Below are 11,038 nucleotides of genomic sequence, written 5' to 3' on the forward strand. Positions count from 1 at the left end.
CCAATAGTCGTGTTGCCTCTGAAGTTTATTCCTTGGATACATATACATATATATATATATATATATATATATATATATATATATATATATGCGTGTGTGTGTGTGTGTGTGTGTGTGTGTGTGTGTGTGTGTGTGTGTGTTATATATATATATATATATATATATATATAATATATACACATTTATATATATATATATATATATATATTTATATATATTTATATATATATATATATTTAAATAAACATATATATATATATATATAAATATATATATATATATATATATATATATAAATATATATTTATATATATATATATATATATATATATATAAATATATATATGTGTATATATATATATATATATATATATAAATATATATATATATATATATTAATATATATATATATATATAGATACTCCCCAACCAACTTGCCTATATTCAGCTATCTACCTTACACAGCCTTATTTTCAAGCCTACTGCCTACCCCACACTAACCAGTCTAGTCACACCTTACACGCCAAATTGATCCCTACGATCTGAAGACCAAAATTTCTAAGCTATCTCAAAACCCACAAGAAAACCTGGTCACTATCTGTATTCATACTATGTTTCTATACTTTGAAATTCACTACCTCTAGCTACCAGGTCTATGCCTGCACTAACCCATTTCAAAGCCTCTTTAAAAATAATATCTCAAAAATACATGGCTCTGCTCCTACATAAAGCCTGCTTAATGCTCAGGTCTTCCTCTTTCGGTCACATTTTAATCCCTCACAGACTGCAAGTTCCTAACCCCTTCTCTGCTTCTATACCATATCCTTACGCTACTGTTCAGGCTTTATTGCTTCTATTCTTCTTAACTCTCTCTCCCTCACAATCTATCTGCATAACTTTCTTTTTTTTTTTTTTTTTTTTTTTTTTAAACAAGTTTATTGTTTTTAACATACAAAATAAATATCATAACAATTTTATACAAGCAATTAAAATATAAATAGTTATAACATTCAATAAAATAACCAACATATTTACAGAGACATCCACTACAAATCAAATCAATTGGTTAAACTATAATGTCTTACTATTGAAACTAAGATTTTTTTAACAGGTTTTGTAAAGTATCCCATATAACATAGTAAGATGTTTTTCTAGTAGTTCTTGATTTTATTGTCATCAATTCCATATGACACACTTCAGTCATAACATTTTTAAATTCATTAAATGAAGGAGGGGTATCTGAAATCCAATTTCTGGTTATTATTTTTCTAGCCACTGCTAGAATAGACCATAATAAGGGAAGCTTAACTTTTTTTAACACTTTTAGAAACAGGAGTGTTAAATAATATAAGTGATTTAGAAACAATAAAATTATCTGTGAAAAGGGCCTGCAAAAAATCATTGATTAACTTCCAATATTCCTTCAATTTTATACAGTCATAAAACATATGTGCCCAATCAGCATTTATTTCCACATTACATCTTTTACATAAGTTGTCTTTATTATTTATTTTATTCATCATGAAAGGTGTATAGAAAAATCTATGTAAAAATTTCCAAGTAAAAAGTCTCCAATTAATGGAAGAAGTAGTTTTATAAGCAGATTCCAATATATATTGTTTATCTTGTTGTTTTGGTGATTCATCATTAATGGAAATGAAATAATTCCAATAGGTATCTGAACTGTAATGAGTTTCTTCTCTGATAATTTTATGTAAGTGTGAGAGCTTACCTTTATCAGAAACTCTATGTTGTAAATTTAATATCAAGTAATCAATCAGAATTGTAACAGATTCTTTAACTGTTAAAGACATTAAATCAATTTTATTAATAAGATGTTGTCTAAAAGTCTGAATTTCTAACCAACATGTCTCTCTCAAGTCAAATTCTTGCTTTAAGAAGTCTAAATTTTTTACTTTATTATCAGACAGCAACTGATACCAGTACTTTAGATCATTCTCTGTGACTAAAAGAGTTCTTTCAGAGGTGGTTGACAAAAGCATACCTTGCGTATACATTATAGGGAATAGAATAAAATTCCATTCCTTATACTTAGGATGCATAAATATAAAATTACGATAACGGATAATAATGTTTAATGGGTAACTAACTATATATTTTGGTGTAATAGATGAAGTACAAAATTCTTTTAGTAACCATAACATGGGGTTATTTACAATAATATTTTTATGTATTAAAGAGATTTTCATGAAGTGAATACTAATTAGTTCCCAATAATCTTTCCATCTTGCAACATATGACTGATCTATTAACAAAGTAATAACTTTTATAATAGAAGATATAGTATATAGATTAAAGTCTGGAAATGAAATGCCCCCTTGAGACCAGCTATTAGTATGTCTCTTTAATGCAATCCTAGGTCTATTAGGTGCCCATAAGAAATTTAACATTAATGAATTCAATTTCTTAATAATTATTTTTGTAGGTGGGAGAATTATTGATTGTATTAAATATAATATCTTAGGAAATATTATCATTTTAATAATTGTGAGTCTCTCTTCCATGGTAAAAAAGATATTGCTCCAGCTATTGAAAAGATTTTGTATATTAAGAAGACAGTTACTATAATTATTATGTATAATAGATTTAATATCTTTAGTTAATATTATACCTAAGTAAGTTATCTGAGCTGAGTTGGGTATATATTTATTAAAATCATTAATGAGGACATTTTTTCGTGTGTATATAGGTAATATTTTAGTTTTTTCTTCATTGAATATTAAACCGGAGATATTTTTAAAATCCATCATTTTATCAAATAAGGACTGCATAGAAGAGTTAGTTCCTGCTGATGTAATTAGTACATCATCTGCAAAAAGTTGAATTTTAGATATTGTATTTTCATCTATATCAAATCCTTCTATATCAGTACAGTTTCTAATCAAATTACCCAAGGCTCCATTATTAAAGTGAATAATAGTGGAGAGAGTGGACACCCTTGTTTTGTACCTTTTAAAATGGGTATTTTTTGTGAGACATATGTTCCTATCTTAATGTAAGCTAATGCTCCTTTATATAGATGTTCAATCAGATTTACAAATGCATCAGAGAAGTTTGTGCACTTCAGTAAGATAAACAAGTAGTCCCAACTTACTGAATCAAATGCTGAACTTATATCGAGACTAATAAGTGTTAAATCTTTCTTTTTCCTATTTGCAAAATCAATTAACGTTAAAGTTCTCCTTATATTATCAAAAGTATTTCTACTTATAATAAAGCCTGTCTGGTCTATATCTATTATGCCTGGGAAGATTGTCTTTAATCTATCAGCAAAAATACTCATAAACATTTTATAGTCAACGTTAAGTAATGAAATAGGTCTATATGAAGTGCATCTGGTTGGGTCTTTATTGGGTTTTAAAATTGGTGAAATAAATGTGTATTGCCAAGATGGGGGAGTTGTTAACTCATTTTGGGCCAAAATAAAAACCTTATGTATTAATGAATAAGTACTTTTGGGAAGAATTTTATAGATCTCTGGTATAATACCATCATTACCTGGTGCTTTGTTTGATTTAAGCTTGTTTATTTGTGTAATAACCTCTGTATAGCATAACTAACTTTCTGGCTGCTATTTTCATAACTGAAACTAACATTTGATTTTGCTTGTACTATTACAGTCAATATCACACAATGCACAACCTACATACTACTTTTTTGGACAATGTCTACATCATGTATGGTGAGAGTGACTATTATTGTCTGTAGTATTTTAACTGTATAGTATTGTCTAGATGTGTTGTAATATACTTCAACATCTTGTAGCAGTTTGTTCTTTCAACTTATTTTTTGTATAGCATTTCTAAAGTAATTTTTATTGTATTGGATTATACTGTATTTGTATTGTACTGTATGTAGAGCTTTTCTCCCCGGGCCTCTGCTGAAAATGGGTTCTGTAGACCCAGTCGGACCACCCCAGTAAACAAATGTCAAATAAATATATATATATCTACTGTACTTCATAGAAAGAACACTTCTTGGAAAAAGAACAGCAGACTCACACTTACGCGAAAGTGCACTTAACCGAAAGTGCACTTTTGTGAAGAACGTTTCAATGAACTGACTAGGAACACCAAAACAATATTTTTGAAGGGGGCAAGCCATCCTGTACCCCCCAGACCCCCCTATTAAATATACCAACTCTGAAATAGCACTACAGTGAGGAAACAAGTAAATTCCCTTTTCCACACTGTAGTGCGCTTCGGCACCTCAGTGTTCCTTAACAGTTCGTTGAATCTTTCTTCGCGGATGTGCACTTTCGGTTAAGTGCACTTTCTGTTAAGTGCAGGTCTACTTTTCTTTTTTGAAGTGATGTACTTTCGATGAAGAGAAGTAGACCCACATATATATATATATATATATATATATATATATATATATACATACATATATATATATATATATATTTCATAGGAGAACAACTTTCCATTGAAATATAGAAAGTCATCAACTTCTAGTTGAGCGGGTTCAGCTGATCAAAGTTAAGCTGGTTGAAATTTACCGGCTTTGCAATACAAGATTTTGATACAGTGAGGATCAAGGAATATACCTTTTAGCCCACTGTAGTGTGATCTCACAGTTAGTATATATAACTAGGAGGGGGTGTGGGGATGGGAAGTCCCCTCTCTTGCAAAAAACATTGCTTTTTTTTTTCAGTCCTTTGTGGATTGATGTTTTAGTTTCAACAATTAGGTTTTAATCATTGGAGGGAACAACCGATTGCCATTTTGACAGAAGGATATGGATGTAAGGCAGCTGGATGAATGACCAGCTTCACTGACATCCAGAATATTGATGTAATTACATGAAAATAGCAAACACCATCACATCCTGCACATGCTCTAGAGATTACCCTGGAGCAGAATATACCAAATGCAAGCAATTTTGAAGGGGGCAAGCCCCCCTACACCCCCATGTGGGGGATCTGTGCCATCAACACCTCTTGCTAATTATATGTAATAACTCTAAGATCACACAGTCCACAGGGAAAGGGAATATTCCCCTAACTGAGAATTGTCAACCTCACACACCTGTCAAACATCTGTTTGTGTCAAACAAATGAAAAACAAAACGACAGCTTGGAAACACCAAAGCAAATTCTCTCTCAGTTTAATTCTCTTTCAGTTTAATGAAGTGCTTTTCGCCTTGCACATGTGGCAAGACTTCATCATAAACTGAACAAACTTCAACACAAACGATATATACACATCCTTTTTGTCACATGACACTTCTAATTAAAATCTTGTGTCTTAAAGGCGCATCCACATTATTGCTACTTAAAACATTTTTTAAAAACAAATATGACTGACAATATTTTAGAACATCTCAACTCTTCCCTTCCTTCAGAATTTTTACCTTTAATGGTGGTAGAAATATATATACAAACATACATATACTAACAATTCTAATTAATAATAGAGAATTTGCTTTGGTGTTTCCAAGCTGTCTTTTTGTTTTTCGCTAGTTTGTCTTACTTTGGTTCCTATCTGTTTGTGTCAACCAAATGGTGTCAGACAAAGAGATGCTCACATAGCTGGTCATTCAACCAAATGCCCTAACCACACACACACACACACACACACACACACACACACACACACACACACTCACAGATACATATATACATATACGTATATGTACATTTCTAATCATCTGAATCCTATAGTGACCTCATGAGCAGCTGACTCCTTCCACAGAGTTTACTGGGTAAACAGAGAAGGAAAGAAGACTGCCAGGCTTTTTTCCGTATAACACATGCACACACATACACACACACACACACACACACACACACACACACACACACACACACACACACACACACACACACACACACACACACACACACACACACACACACACACACCACAGCACATAACATACAAACAGACAATTTAGCCGGGCCTGGATGTTTTTCTGTGTAAGAAAAGGCTTCCGTCTTGCAACCCTATCCCATAGTCCAGACATATGGAGAATATGGGAGGTTGTTGTCATGGGTCTATATTACGTGATCGAACAGTGAAATGTTCGAACATGTAATAATCGACCCGGAAATATCGAACCGTCAGAATGTCGAGTGGTTTAATGGAGATCTCTGTACAGTGCAGACATGGAAGTTTTCCATTTTCTGCACTGTAGTGCAGTCTCAGAGTTGGTATATTTAAGTAGTGGAAGGTGTGGGGGGTGCAGGAGGGCTTTCCCCCCTGCTTAGAGCATTTTAATGGTTTGTTTGGGTGTTTTTTTTTTTTTATTGCCATTCGACATTACGGCATTTTGATATTTAGCAGTCGATTATTATTTGTTCGAACATTTCACTGTTCAATAACGTAATATAAATGCGTTGTCACAGCCATGCCTACTGCCTGTCTTTCTAATATGGGCAAAACTAAAGTACACAGCAAGAACTATGTTATCACAGAGAATATATGAAGTCTCCACACAAGGAACCCCAGCCAAGAGCTGAACCAGAAAATTGCTTGCTATGTGGTAGCAATGCTACTCTCTGTGCCACTGTCCCACACACATACAGTATACACAGCTTCACACAGACACACATACACACATACTGTGTGTATGTATATATATATCTATATCTATATCTATATATATATATATATATATATATATATAGGAAAACTTATATTTAGCCATTTTAATGTTTGCCAAAGTTTTGTTGAGTGGTAGAATAGTCAAAGTGTAATGATCTGGGCAGTAATGCTGAAACATTTGTATTTTTTGTTAGTAAAGTTTCAGCATTGGGGTTGAGTGTGTCCATATGGATATGTGAGTGTACATGTATGTGTGTGTTTTTGTTGTTTTGGTATGTTTGGAACTGGTTTAAAATGTGTGTGTGTGTGTGTGTGTGTGTGTGTGTGTGTGTTTATTGTTTTGGTATGTTTGGAACTGGTTTAAAGAGTGTGTGTGTGTGTGTGTGTGTGTGTGTGTGTGTGTGTGTGTGTGTGTGTGTGTGTGTGTGTGTGTGTGTCTGCAGCTCTAACAGCGTTACTGTTAGGGAAAGGATGTTTAGTACCATATTGTGTAGGGTCAAAGTTTCAGGCAGCGGTAGGGGTGGGGTTAGGGTTAGCACACATGAGTATGGATGGACACATCCCATACTACTTATATGAACAAAATATGCTTTGCCTTTGTGAAACATCTTGTATTCAAAGCAAGTAATAATCATTGTCTGATAACTGCTTCCAGTGGAAACTATATGGATACTAAAATATTTTGGTTGGCTAAAAATTGTATTCTGCTGTATGTTCTATGTATATGTAAATCCTGATTGTTAAGAAATAAAATCTAAAGAAAGAAATGTGCAGTATGTAAAAAAGCACTTACAAATTGCATAACTTTAAATGGTACTGAACTTGAGGTATAGTCTGACATCTTCCTTCCTAGTGAACAGTAAAAAAGAACCAGTGACAAAGTGACAAACATGTAAGTAAAAATTAAGTCTCCCTAAGGACTGTATTGTTCATATGGAAGAACTGTTATTCTTATACATAACATTTGCCTTGTGCCCATATGGAAACTGTCTTCAGCAAAAAGCTGAGTTATCCTGGCAGTTTAAGGGTAGGTTGTGAAAGAAATTATCAAATGGTGATATTCGAGATTTGCAAAAAAATGGAGTGTATAGAAAAACTGCTTAGCAAAACACTTATTGCATTTTGTAAAGCTACAATTTATGCTAAGAGTAAAAGGTCATTCGTTGCTGTGTACTGCAAGAAAGAAAATGAGTACAAACATTATGAAACTGAATGTGAATTGCATGTTTTGAAAAACTAAGGGCAAAAGAGGTAATAAGCAAAGCAGTATAAGCAATATATGAACTGCAGTCATGGACCTTGAACAGGTTTTAATCTCTACTGAGATACATATATTTACAAAACTGTTCACTTACTTCAATAGCAAAAACAGATAGCAAAATAAAACAGAATAAATTGCTGAGTAATCCCAAAGACTCTCTCAGCTTTCTGTGAAAGCTGGAACAGTGAAACATAAAAATAAACTTGAATATGCTAGATCAAATATAAACCAAAAGAAAAAAATATCAAAGCCACTTGGAACTGCAACTTTAAAGACAAAAAACAGACAGTATCAGATACAAGCTGGCATTGTTTACCTGCAGAATTAGTAGGAAGAAATGTTACTGGATATACAACATACTGCCAATGTCCTGCTTGTTCTAAAATTAAAGTGTCAAAATGTACAAGGTGAGAATGACTTACTGAAGGCACACTTCCAAGAGACTGACAACGAAGTTCAGAACAATACATGAAGTTGTGCTCAAAATAGTGTGAAGTAGCCCAACATATTCCAGGAGAGAAAACTGAAAGTGTAATTGAAAATAAATAGCTGCCACTGACCAGTGTGGTGTTCAAATGTGTTATATAAAAAAATGCAGAGATGCAATAGCAGTGTTTGAAATGCAGTTAATTAACAGGTCTAGAAGCTACAGCAAAAGTAGAAGAAATGAAAGCCAATTTATGGTACAGTTGTGTTGTCAAGTGACTGAACAGTATGATTCAGTTACTGAGTGAACCACTATATTTAAGACTGGATGCTGAAATATAATATCCATAGCAAATTGTTGGTGGAAGCAAACAATAAATTAATCAAGATTTGTTGCATCTTGGTTCCCATACTGAGTTCACAAGAGAAAATCATACTGCTGTAACAAACAAGCAATTAGAAAATAAATAGATCAAACAGATGGAAGGACTTAACATTAAAGTTCTGAGAAAGAGATATCTAATATTGAGAACAACGAAGACATTCAGAGTCTGAAACCATAGAAATAATTAAACAGAACAAAACTGAAGGCTACACTAGCATGCCTAGTGTAATCTTAGAACAAGCATTTATAGACACTAAAATGCTAAGGCAAATTTAAATAAATCTGAAAGTGTATGGAACACTTCAGATATAATTGATGTTAAATATAATCTAAACATAAATGCTAAACCAACAGACTCATGACTTGTGTTGGATATAAAAGAAAACACAGTAAAATAACTGGAAATACTGCCAGCAATAACACAAACTAGAAATCAAGTAATAGAAATTGACAAAAACATAAAATATAAATATGTCCGCTAATACCGAACTAGAGATTTAAATCTCTACCAGCATCAGGTTTAACATCTGCACAATCACTCTGGCTAAAAGAACAACTGTATAGGAATTTAGCAGAAAAATAACTATTCCAGGGGTGTATCAGTCAGGACACCTGCCTTTGTTATTACCAGTCCTTTGGTCAAGAAGAATATATGATTTTTTGCTGCTTGATGAATTCAGTTGACTAATGCATATTTATTCGGGCTTAAGACAGATGACTTTCACTCTCTTACATGTGGGCACAGAACTACCTTATCTCTGCAATTTCTGCTTGTATGGGTCAGAGGACAGGGGCTGGGTAAGTTGTATGTCTCATTACTAAGTGTAATTCTGAAAGTGGACTGAGAGCGTCACAATATCCTGACAACTTATATGTATATAGATATGTATATATATATATATATATATATATATATATACACACACACACACACACATATATATATGTGTGTTTGTGTGCATATCTATCTATTTATACATATATATATATATATATATATATATATATATATATATATATATATATACATACATATACATACATATATAGGAACACTTTACAATCCCAAAATTCTGAAATATCGAATTTTAGAATCCTGAGTGTGGGAACAAAAGTCCCAATGCATGTGCAGTACATCAAAAAAAGCAGTGGGATATCCAAGGAAAGCAGAAGAATGCCATGGAGCCGTCATACAGTGACATTGTTTAAGAAAAGTAAGTAATTGGTTTCTTAAATAATGTCATTATATAATAGCAATAACCAAATCCGTTGTGTGGTACATTGAAGATTTACCCACGGTTGTCTTTGATTAATCACTTGGGCTTCATCCTCGTGATTAAACCACACCAACAGTGGGCAAATCTTCAATATACTACACTCACATCGTTGGTTATTGCTATAGGAAACCATAAGAACTCATTGTCAAATAACTACCAAATATAACCTTTAAAAGAAGTATGAATGTATATAAGTTACTTTACAACTAGTATTCCTGATCAGACTGATTTTGCATGTAGCTAGTTACAAAACATAAATAGAATTTTATTATGCATTAGAATTTGTGACCAGTACAATACTGATGGTTCATACTGTTGTGGGCATTGTCATGCAGTCCTACTTTGCTGTCTTTTATGCATTGTAGAACTGCTACTTTTTACAGGACAGCAATTTTATCAGATTTAAATCAGAGGGGAAGGCCACATGCTAAGTCTTGGTGAACCAGAAAAAGAGGGAAAATACATGTAAATAGGCATACACTGAGAACTAGGTGCTATAGAAAAAAAAAATAACCTCCAAAATCAGAACAATCCAAGTAGCGTAAATTTTACAAGGTCCGTTGCTTTACACAGTAACTGAAAATACATGAAATCCTTGTTCCCTTAAAAGAGGCCTTCGTCCATATTTCCCACTGAGGTCTGAGCTGCTGTTCACAAACCATTTTACTCTTGGGGGTCTAAGTACATACTACTGTTCTTTCTTTTCAGGTTCCTAGTGGTGAAATTCTAAAACATAGTAAAACTACTTAGACAGTAACAGAATGGTGAAACTAAGTCTATAGACCCATTTAATAATTGTTGCATATACTTGATATGTAAATTAAATAACTAACCCACTTAAGAAAGAGTTGTACAGTCTGTAAAATAATAATGAAGTGCTCACCTCCAGCATGGCCAGACTTAATATGACACCAGGGCTAATGTCAGCCAATTTCTTTGACAATATAGACCATTAAAATGCTGAAATATGTACTTTTTTCATAACACAAAAGAAATTATAGCTAAAGCACAGCACTAACAGTCTTTAACAGGTGTAAGTATTGGTTGTCTTCTTTAATGTGTCAAGATGTCCTCAGACTAATTACAGTGAAAACTAAAGGAACATTTTATATACCAGTAT

General features: G+C 32.8%; 1 protein-coding gene across 1 annotated transcript in view; it reads right to left on the minus strand.

Moving 5' to 3' along the window:
• The window catches only part of RGS17 (regulator of G protein signaling 17), a 607,054-nt gene that overhangs the window by 589,121 nt on the left and 6,895 nt on the right, over positions 1–11,038 (minus strand). The gene's annotated exons all lie outside the window — the stretch shown is intronic.

The sequence above is a fragment of the Protopterus annectens genome, chromosome 1.part0 (genome assembly GCF_019279795.1).
Source record: "Protopterus annectens isolate FY-2018-M chromosome 1.part0, PAN1.0, whole genome shotgun sequence".
In the NCBI taxonomy this organism is placed as follows: Eukaryota; Metazoa; Chordata; order Ceratodontiformes; family Protopteridae; genus Protopterus; species Protopterus annectens.